The sequence below is a fragment of the Macrobrachium rosenbergii genome, chromosome 2, assembly GCF_040412425.1.
Source record: "Macrobrachium rosenbergii isolate ZJJX-2024 chromosome 2, ASM4041242v1, whole genome shotgun sequence".
Taxonomy (NCBI): domain Eukaryota; kingdom Metazoa; phylum Arthropoda; class Malacostraca; order Decapoda; family Palaemonidae; genus Macrobrachium; species Macrobrachium rosenbergii.
Genome location: NC_089742.1, coordinates 31,209,344 through 31,219,270, shown reverse-complemented (window position 1 = coordinate 31,219,270; position 9,927 = coordinate 31,209,344). Strand labels below are relative to the sequence as shown.

The 9,927-nt window shown below is 38.3% G+C and overlaps 2 long non-coding RNA genes across 2 annotated transcripts; one reads left to right on the top strand and one right to left on the bottom strand.

The window, feature by feature from the left end:
* Positions 1-231: 231 nt before the first annotated feature.
* On the top strand, positions 232-5,276 carry LOC136844819 (uncharacterized). The gene is made up of 3 exons (XR_010854981.1): positions 232-446; positions 4,284-4,659; positions 4,832-5,276. It is a non-coding gene; the product is annotated as an uncharacterized lncRNA (long non-coding RNA).
* A 351-nt stretch (positions 5,277-5,627) lies between these two features.
* LOC136844813 (uncharacterized) lies at positions 5,628-9,105 on the bottom strand. The gene is made up of 3 exons (XR_010854980.1): positions 8,949-9,105; positions 8,197-8,314; positions 5,628-5,735 (listed from the first exon to the last, which is right to left on the bottom strand). It is a non-coding gene; the product is annotated as an uncharacterized lncRNA (long non-coding RNA).
* Positions 9,106-9,927: the final 822 nt, after the last annotated feature.

Here is a 9,927-nt window from a genome sequence, read left to right as displayed (position 1 = left end):
AGTTTTTTTAGTGATGTGAAGGATAAAATTCGCTTCTTAAGGCTCTCTTTCTCCCTCTAATTTTATAGATCTATAACTCATATATTTATTAATGCATCGGTTTCTTATTTATCTATTTGTGTTCCCGATTCCCACTTCTATAGAAAACTTTCTACAGTAAACTTCAGAAAGAAAACTTTCGACAGAAAACGCGTTCTCCTTAGCCAAATGGAAGGGGTTTTACAAAATCTGACCAATGGGAGAATCTAATACAGAGCTCTGTTCGTCGTTTGTGACGTTTGTCGTGGTGGAGGCCTCTGATTGGCTGAGGACAATGCTCTGTTTCCTTTGTCTAACGGTCTAACCTTACCCTTCTCATTTAGTTTTCGAGAGAGGTAGTGAACAAGGTCCGTCCGCCATTTTTTTTTTTTTTTGTGGTTTAAGGCAGGATTTTCTCAACAGACCAGGTAAGTACCTGCCCTTTTTTCTCAAATGTGCAACCTTAGGTAATCAGATAATTAAGTTTTAGCTTCACATAAGTGAACATTTAAACCAAGTGAACCTTAAATTTATCTTAGCCGGTTCTCTGTACTTGCTTCGTGATAACCTGACTTAATTGGGTGGTGTAAGTTCATTGAAGTATCCTAGCTTCAGATTGAAGACTTTTCAAGTTATGGTGAATTTGTACCAGGTGGGCTATTGCCCTGAGGGATCCCAGTTTGGTAGTTTTTGGTCATATTAGCGAACTAAAGTGAAATTTTAATAAGTTGAAAGGAAGCATTGTATTTTTGTGAAAACTTTTAAGAATGGCATAGTTTTAAAAGCTCTGTTTTTGACGAGGCCAGAGTAGAACTCTGCAAGGAAAGTTAACCGTTTTGTACGAGGAATCAGACGCGCACCCTTAAACCAAGTGGGTATAAGGTAATGGAGCGACTATAGACGTTTCTTAAGTTGCAAGGTTTTTTGCCGTGTCAGAACTTAAGTACCACTTGAAATTGTCGGTTTTGAGAGCCCTGTGGATAGGTAAGGATGGCGCCTTGAATTTTTAAGACACGATGGTGCCTTCAAATGTGTAGCCGGTAAAACAAAGCTGTTTACGAACTGCTTACGAAGAATGGCTCAATCTTAAAAACGCCGGTTAAGGGAGGGGTCAGGTCTTGTTGGTTTGGTTTTTGTCAGTGCTATGGATCACCAAAGGCGTTGGTTTTTTGTGTTGCAAGGCAATATTGGTATGTCCTTTTATCATGCAGTATACCTTTAGGGAATTTTCTCTAGGGGAACGCCATGGAAATGGAACTTCTCTTTTTCTATATTGTTTGGCTAGGTTTTTGTGATAGCAGGCTATCCGGCGAAAACTACTTGGGTATAATTTGCATTACCAACAGGCCTTGATATCAGTTCACTCCAGCCCAAACGTTTGGGCAAAGGTAAATTATATCTGAAATTGAGGGGAAACTTTACAAATTCGGCCTCTGCTTTTTATTTCCTGAGAAGATTGGCTAAGATTCGGGGGTGATTCCGGAGAGGTGGAATGGTGTACGGTTGTTGGATTGCCATGAGGTGTTGTGCATTCATGCACATCTTTAGTGTAATTTCCGGTGTCTTTGGCGCCTCCAGTGATAACGACATTTTTAAATAACTATTTGTGCGTTTTAATACGTAATAAGCCGATTGAGTATAAAAAAAATCGATAATATAATTGTAAATCTTAAAAGCTAATTATACGATTAACGCGTAGGCGTAAGACTCTCTCTCTCTCTCTCTCTCTCTCTCTCTCTCTCTCTCTCTCTCTCTCTCTCTCTCTCTCTCTCTCTCTCTCTGCACCTGCGTTCTGTTTCGTGATACAACGAAGTGAGGGTCGTTCTCATTGTTGGCTAACCACTTGCAATTTTGTAGTAAATATTATTTGAAACGGACTTCTGTGTATTTCAGTACCTTTTGAACGATTTCATTAAAGGGCTCATGATTATATTTCTATTCCAGATCCATAACACTCTTGATATAAGGAGTTACTGAATATTTCCCTTGAAGCTTTATCTGGAAAGGCTGGACAATAAACTTGCCCTAATTCCAGAAATGCTAGCTTTGGACAATATCAATTTACTCTAAACGCAAGTGTTACGTAATGCCGGCAGTAAAAATGGAAATGCAACCAGTAACGTTACAGCCTTTTTTACGTAACTAAAGTGCTAGTGTTGATTGTGGCTTTCAGCCAGGTTTCGATTCCGTTTGAAGTTCAGGCACACATCTGTTCCGAGTACGGCAAAATAGTTTCTAGAAAATAACGCTTATACTGGTAGTCTTTCGTCTATTCTAAGATCGCTAGGGTGGGTCCGGGAAAAGAATACAGCGTTGCCAGAGCTATTTATCTTTCCAAATCTCACCCTCCAGGTTAATCCCTTGTGTATGGCTTTGCCTCAGATCTGTTATTTACTGCATTTCGTTTTTAAAGAAAGTGTTGAGTAGATTTTAATTCTTACTGATTTTTTGTGCTTTTTTTGGAAATACTCATAATTCCGTAGTATTTAATGCATTAATACGTTTAAAATGTGTGGGGGTAATTCGGCAGGAATAGCTTTCGGCATATTCCATTTTAGCAGTAATTTATTGGTTACGTGACTATTTTTTCAGTGCTTCTGCAGGTTAATTAAACTACTCGTCATTTAGGAGAGCAAAAGTAATTTACATTAATTACAGGGCCCCACTGTTTTTTTAAAGTATTTTCATACGTTTCAAACAGTTGACCTGAGCTTGACCTGGGAGTAAAGTCTTTAGGTCGGTGGTGGGGAGATGTAGCCCGCTTTGGCTTCCCGTGGGCTATCCATACTGTTCAGTAACACTGGCTGCTTGAGGTGACTACCGTTGTTGCTGTTTTCGATAGAGCTGGCCATTTAAACGCCCACGCTGACCACTTGTCAGCGAAACTGACGTTTGTCAGCGGCGGCCAGAAACTATGCCATTTATCTTTATTTTTATGAAAATTGTGTACTGCAAATATGCTTAGCGTAATGTTTCGATATTTTCAAATTTTTAAAATTTCGCTTGGCCAGGCTCTAACAGAGCAACAATTTTAATCATAACGAGACGTTTGTCAACGCACGAATTCCTTACTCGCCCCTTCATATATAGTGATCTTACAGTGCTTGAAAGACTGTCTTAGATAAATAGGGAAAACTCTCCAGAAAAGCTCCTCGGCTTCGTGTACAGTACCAGACCTTTGGGAATGAACGTAGAGACTATGAAAAGACTATAAATTTCTCAAAGTATCTCGGTAAATTTCCCAGATTATATTACTGGTGCTACATTATATAAACCCTTTTCTATATTGTTCAGTCACAAAACTTTAATAAACGATATCTCAGTGCGGAGCTCCTCTGTTATATCACGGATAATTAGAAAATTGCCACTCACTTCGGTCCAGTAGACCTATGTTCAAGGTGCATCGGGATTAGGTTCAGGTTGACTATTTGACCAGTTTTCTGTTCATGAATATCCCAGTTGGGATATACGGAATAATCTTATTAGACAATCCCCCACAGCTTCAGTCAAGTGTATATGCTTCCTGCATTGGTTTCGAGTCTGTTTTCAGATTTTCCAGGTGTTAGTAGTTTTTCCAGGTGTTAGTAGTTTATTTTTAGTGTTTGTGATGACGGAAGCAAGCAAGCAACGGCGGTGTTGCTTCATATAAGCCTGTAGAATCTCTTATAGAAGGGTATCGATCATTTCCACACCTATCATCATGGATGGTAGCTTTAATTGCTTAATTTGTGTTGCTTTCTTTGTTCAGATTTCTGTTGCTTTCTTTGTTCATATGGTTACTTCAAGTGTGCATATGTTAACTCTGAAATTAACGGGTCTTGGTCTGTTTTCAAATAATTGCCCTTCAAAATTCTTGTGGAATTGCTGTAATATTGCTGTACAATCCTGAAATAATTGCCCTTCAAAATTCTTGTGGAATTGCTGTAATATTGTTATACAGTCCTGGTTTTTTTCTCGTGATAGCACAGGAGACCATTGTTTTCCTAAATTTCCATTCACACTTGGCACTTTGGTCCTGACCAAAGTTTTTTGCACGTTTTGGATTCAGCAAATTACCCTGAAACTTATTGCTAAAGTTTAATGATTTTTTACAACTGATCTATGTTAATGCAATCATATGCTAGTATGCAAATACATAAATGCTGTATGTTCTTTGGTTAGAAAAGTTTTTTGCTGTAACCGTTTAGTCAAAATGTAATTGGGAAAGACATATTGGTTTTACCGTGTTTTGGAATTGACTTTTTATATTTTCTTGCTATCCACAGGTGGGGGGAGAGTCAAGAGATCCGCAGGTGGAGAAGAACTTACTCAGATCCAAAGTGAGAAAAACGATGTTAAGGAATGTGCAGGTGGAGAAGAAATCACTCAGATCCAGAAGGAGAAGAAGAGCGATGTCAAAGGATCCACAGGTGGAGAAGAAATCACTCAGATCCAGAGGGAGAAGAGTGATGTCAAGGGATCCGCAGGTGGAGAAGAACTCACTCAGATCCAGAGTGAGAAAAACGATGTCAAGGGATCCGCAGGTGGAGAAGAAATCACTCAGATCCAGAGAGAAGAAGAGCGATGTCAAAGGATCCACAGGTGGAGAAGAAATCACTCAGATCCAGAAGGAGAAGAAGAGCGATGTCAAAGGATCCACAGGTGGAGAAGAAATCACTCAGATCCAGAAGGAGAAGAAAGGCGATGTCCAAAGGATCCACAGGTGGAGAAGAAATCACTCCAGATCCAGAGGGAAGAAGTGATGTCAAGGATCCACAGGTGGAGAAGAAATCACTCAGATCCAGAGGGAGAAGTGATGTCAAAGGATCCACAGGTGGAGAAGAAATCACTCAGATCCAGAGGGAGAAGAAGAGTGATGTCAAGGGATCCACAGGGGGAGAAGTGACGGCGAGAGAACTAAAGGCGGAGAACAAATTACCCCTATCCACGGCGAGCAGAATAGTGTTGTCAAGGAGTAATGCACCTTGATACGGAAGTCACTCAGATCTAGAGGGAAGTAAAGATATCCGCAGGCGGAGAAGACACCCCGATCCAGAGGGGAAGAAATGATATCTGGAGCTGCGTTGACACAACTAAAAAGGTGCACAACAAATCCAACGCGACCAGAATAGTGAATGAAGTCAACGAATAAAAGCACCGGGCGGGGAAAGCTCCCTCTGTTCCAGGAGGGGTGCGGTCAAGAATAGTAGTAATTAAGGAGTTTAGAATATGTTCCCTCTGGGGCGGGATCTAAAATATGAATAAAACGTATTATATAAGCTGTATTTTTATTTGATATAATGAAATGGATTATGTCTCCCACCAAAGAGGGTCCTTCTGATTAAGGAGATTTTTCTTCATGGTCTCATTTCAGACACAAATGACTTCTTCTGATTAAGGAGGTTTCTTCATGGTCTTTCATTCCAGTCACCTGCCAAGCTGCCTACAAAGGAATCTTTCTGCAATAACTCAAGTGAAAGAGGGTGGTCAACGCGTTGCTGCTTCAGCAGTTCATCAACAAGACTCCTTTTTACTCTTTTTGAAGTTTCTAGTTCTGCAGCTGATGGCAATGTGTTGCTACTTCGCCTTTCTTTGAAATCTTGCAAAAACCGGTCACTAAATTTTTCTGGTGGATGGTGACCAACCTTCTCTCTTCTCTCGTGGTTTCTTGACTCAATTAACGACACTTGTTAGAAGACCCCGATTCCGTATGTTAACCGTTTCGTGATTCCCATAACCTGGAAATAAAAATTTTAAGTCTTAGTGTAAACTAATGAAGATTTAATATATTTTATCTACCATTTATTCTTTGTATTATGAACTTCCACTATCATGAGAACTATAAATTTTAAGTCTTAGTGTAAACTAATGAAGATTTAATATATTTTATCTACCATTTATTCTTTGTATTATGAACTTCCACTATCATGAGAACTGTTTATAAAAAACAAGCTAATATTTTTTAATGAAAAAAAATGCCGATTAAATCTATTTTATATTGTTCTAGGCTTATATACCTCTGGAGTATACACTACCTTCTCCCATCGCTGTTTAAAAATGCTGCAATCATCGAACAATCTGCTACTAAAAACATCAGTAAAGCTCAACTAGTTGGAGCATACCCTAAAAATAACTATACACTTTATCAAGAATAAAAGCGATTTTATCAAGAGTAAAAGCAATTACTTAAAAATATCAAAATCACCGTAGAATCTTTTAGTATATGAACTGGCCAGACAGCACAACGAGTCTTGGTTGGGCATCGTTAGTTGTCACAGAAAACGAAGAACAAAGCAAAATTTTTATATAGTAATTGCTTCTTTAGCTGCTCTGCATGGAGTTGTCACAGAAAACGAAGTCACAGAAAACGAAGAGCACAGCAAAACTTCAATATATAAATTGCTTTTTTAGCTGCTCTGCATGGAGTTGGGTCACTTGCACGGACGTAAAGAACAAGAAAATAACTCCGATACACCCTATAGCCAATCCAACCCGTATCTCTCCCTCTGACTGAGAACAGATACTACTACCTCTTAGGTCTTACCACCGAACAAATCAGAACAACTTCCTTGAAAGTATATAATCGAAGTTTCCAAACGAAACGGCATAATGAGTAAGTCATATTTACCAAGAGTAACAGACCACCCTAATTAGCTCAAAGAACAGGGGATATCCTTATACTTGCCTTAGCAATCTTTAGGTCTCTTCCACAACTGAACTCTCAACATTCCGATGGTGGATGGGTTTACAAACATTAAAATGCTAAAATGGTCTCATTCCAATCATTGTTCACTTGCGTGTAGTCAATACATACTGCAAGACAATTAAGGAAAAACATGGTATTAAACTTTACGAACAGCTTTGAATAGAAGCAGAGTTTGGAGAATAAAAGAGAAAAGATAACTTTCTCAAGAGCCTTCAGCCAATTCCTTGCAGAATTAGAGTATGCCAGTGATAAGCCTCAGCAAAGACAGGCTTTAGTAAGTTAGTGGACACGAAGGACTGTTTTCCATTTGACAGACAAAATTGTTTCAACTTTGAGACCACTACAGGAACACACTTGCGCGAAATTGACTGACTGCACATACCTTCTGCAGTCAAGTTCTAGGTGATGAAGGCAGACACCAGAATGCAACAACCCAAAACTCCAACCTCCATCACGGAATAATAAAACGTTAAGGTTATCTTCTCAAATAAATGGTAAAACTGGAAATAACGAAAAGTAAGTTTTAACCACATAACACGGACAATGCACTGGGTACATTTACGCCAGAAGTATCCACCTTCCAGGAATAGTAAGACCAACTTAATCATTTGGCCCCTAACAAGGAGTTAAGTACCAGTGAACCAATAGCTTGCACATCATACAAAACATCAAAGTTATGCTTCTAGTTTATAAATTCAAGACAATTAACAACAGTGCCAATACACACAGACACTTAAGGAGAGACTTCAGCTATTCAGCTTTACAAACAGCTTTGTACAGAAGCTGTGTGGAAGACAGTCTATAACCACAATGTTTAAGCAGCAGTAGCAAAATATTCAAACCAGTTAAGCTGACAAGTAAAGGAGAAAGAACAAAAGATATTCTAACTTTCTCAAGAGCCTTCGTCCAATTCCTTTCAGACTTAAAGATTATGCCAGTGATAAGACTCAACGCAAAGGCATCAGCATGTGAGTGGGCACGAAGGACTATTTTCCATTCGACAGACAAAATGGTTTCATTAACTTTGAGACCATTACAGGAGCACACTTGCACGAGACTGACTATCTGCACATATCTTCTGCAATCAAGCTGTAAGTGATGAAAGCAGACACCAGACAAGAACTGAAAAAAATCCAGTTAGAAAAAAAAAAAGAGAAAATTGCAAACAAAAGGGGAAAATTAGGCCAGACAATGACAAGTTTTAACCATGTAACAGAGTGCACTGCATACTACTACTTACCCCAGAGGCATCTACCTTCCAGGAATAGTAAGAGCACCTTGACTAATTATCATTAAGTCCTAACATGGGATTCAAGTACTTGTGAAGCAATAGCCTGTACATCATATAAAGTCCTACCCAAGTTATACTTCTAGATTATAAAAACACATTTAGTACTGCTTCGGATCATGTTATTCTTTAAGAATAAGATACAGTACTCAATAACATAGTCAAATAACCAGTGCTTAATACAAAAATTTGAGAGCTCTCTTACCAAGTTATCACAAGTCCATTCTTTGATGGCATAGGTCCAAAATTCTTGACGCCAATATCTTCCTTTCTCTGATCTGGAGATTCAAAAACTTTCCCATGGCCGAAGACCCTTGATTAGCCTATTACGAAGAGAAAATATAATCAGATCATGGATAAACATCCCTAAAGTTTATAAAATATTTGCTGAAGTACATACTGTAGGCATATCTAAAATTTCCATACTAAATTTCACTGGTATATTACAACCATCAAGAGTAATCCGTACAAGTGAAATTTTTGAGACGTCTATCTCAAATTTAATTCATTTCAGATAAAGTTACTCTTGTGGTTTTAAAAACACAAGGCACCAAATATCCCTAATGTCTCAAAACCAAGTAGATCAGATTTTAATTAGTATTTACACAACCATGCTGGACTTCCTACAAAAATGTCACCAACTTAGCAAAAAGTACCAAAACCAAAAATATAGATTTTTACACTAGAACTTGGTTAAAAAGGAAATGCTGCACTTCATAATAGCAAAACTATCAAGCCCTCAAAAATATAGGGTTTAGCAACTAGTCTAGCAATAGCAGCTTGCACTTTTAGATGAGACCACCCAAGTTATGCCAAAATAAACCTCAAAACTAGGCTGACAACCTTATCCTTTAAATATATAAAAAGTAAAATGTACAGGCAGCATTTTTCATACGTTCAACAAAGCCTACAGAAAAATTACCAGTGGATAACAGAAACGTTCGGGAGTTACCTTACCATGTGGCAGTTGTAAGACGTCCAATCTTTGATTGTTTAGATCCAAACTGTATAAGAGGCGAAATCTCCCATTCCTGGATTCTTAAGGTTCAAAAACTCTTCCATGACCTTAATCGCCTTGAAGTTTCGTTTCTAAAACTCTTGATTATCCTGTTAAGAAAAAAAATTGTAGTTAAATTTGTTTACTGTAGACAGGCTAGTACTTTCTATTAGCTTAAGACGAATGATACAAAAAAGTTAAAAAGTTCTCTACGAAATTCTCTTATTTTACTGATATACTACGACAAATACATGCATCAGGAGTACTTTTATCACAATAGCCAGTTATTCTTGAGCTGTCAGTAACTCCACAAAAGCAATGAAGCCAAAATTTCTACAAACCTTTCCATGCACTCAAGCCTCTTACACATGCGACTAAGATAAAATTGAGAAAAAATGGCTACTCAGAAGTAACTCGTGTCCCTTAGGTGAGGTACAGCATTAAAATAAATTCTGACCTTCCAGTTCTGATTCTCCTCAGACAATAAGGATCAGAAATTAATGTATTTTACCCAAGAATTATTTTGTACTGCTATGAAGCCTTAAAAACCTGGCAATTTACCGATGTGTATTTAATAACGACAAGTAAGACTTCAGATAAAACAACTTGGCTGTGGCAGGAACTGGTTGCATACACTAATTGGACCTGGACGATTTGTAATATCAAGACCCGCCAATGTTTTACTTCTAAAGGTTCAAAGGTTTACAGCTACCATAACATCACCCTTCAGGCTGCTGGGTCCATGAAATTCGAACAGTCATTTGGAATATCACTCTGTAGACAAGTCCATATGATTGGTAACCGAAATATGGAATTGTTACAAATTATTGAAAAGTAGGGCCCGCTGACGCTACCGCCTATCTACAAAGCATGGCGTTTTCATTAGAACAGACTAAGAAAGTCCTTGAACTTGGCAGTAGTCTCAGATCATGTAAACAC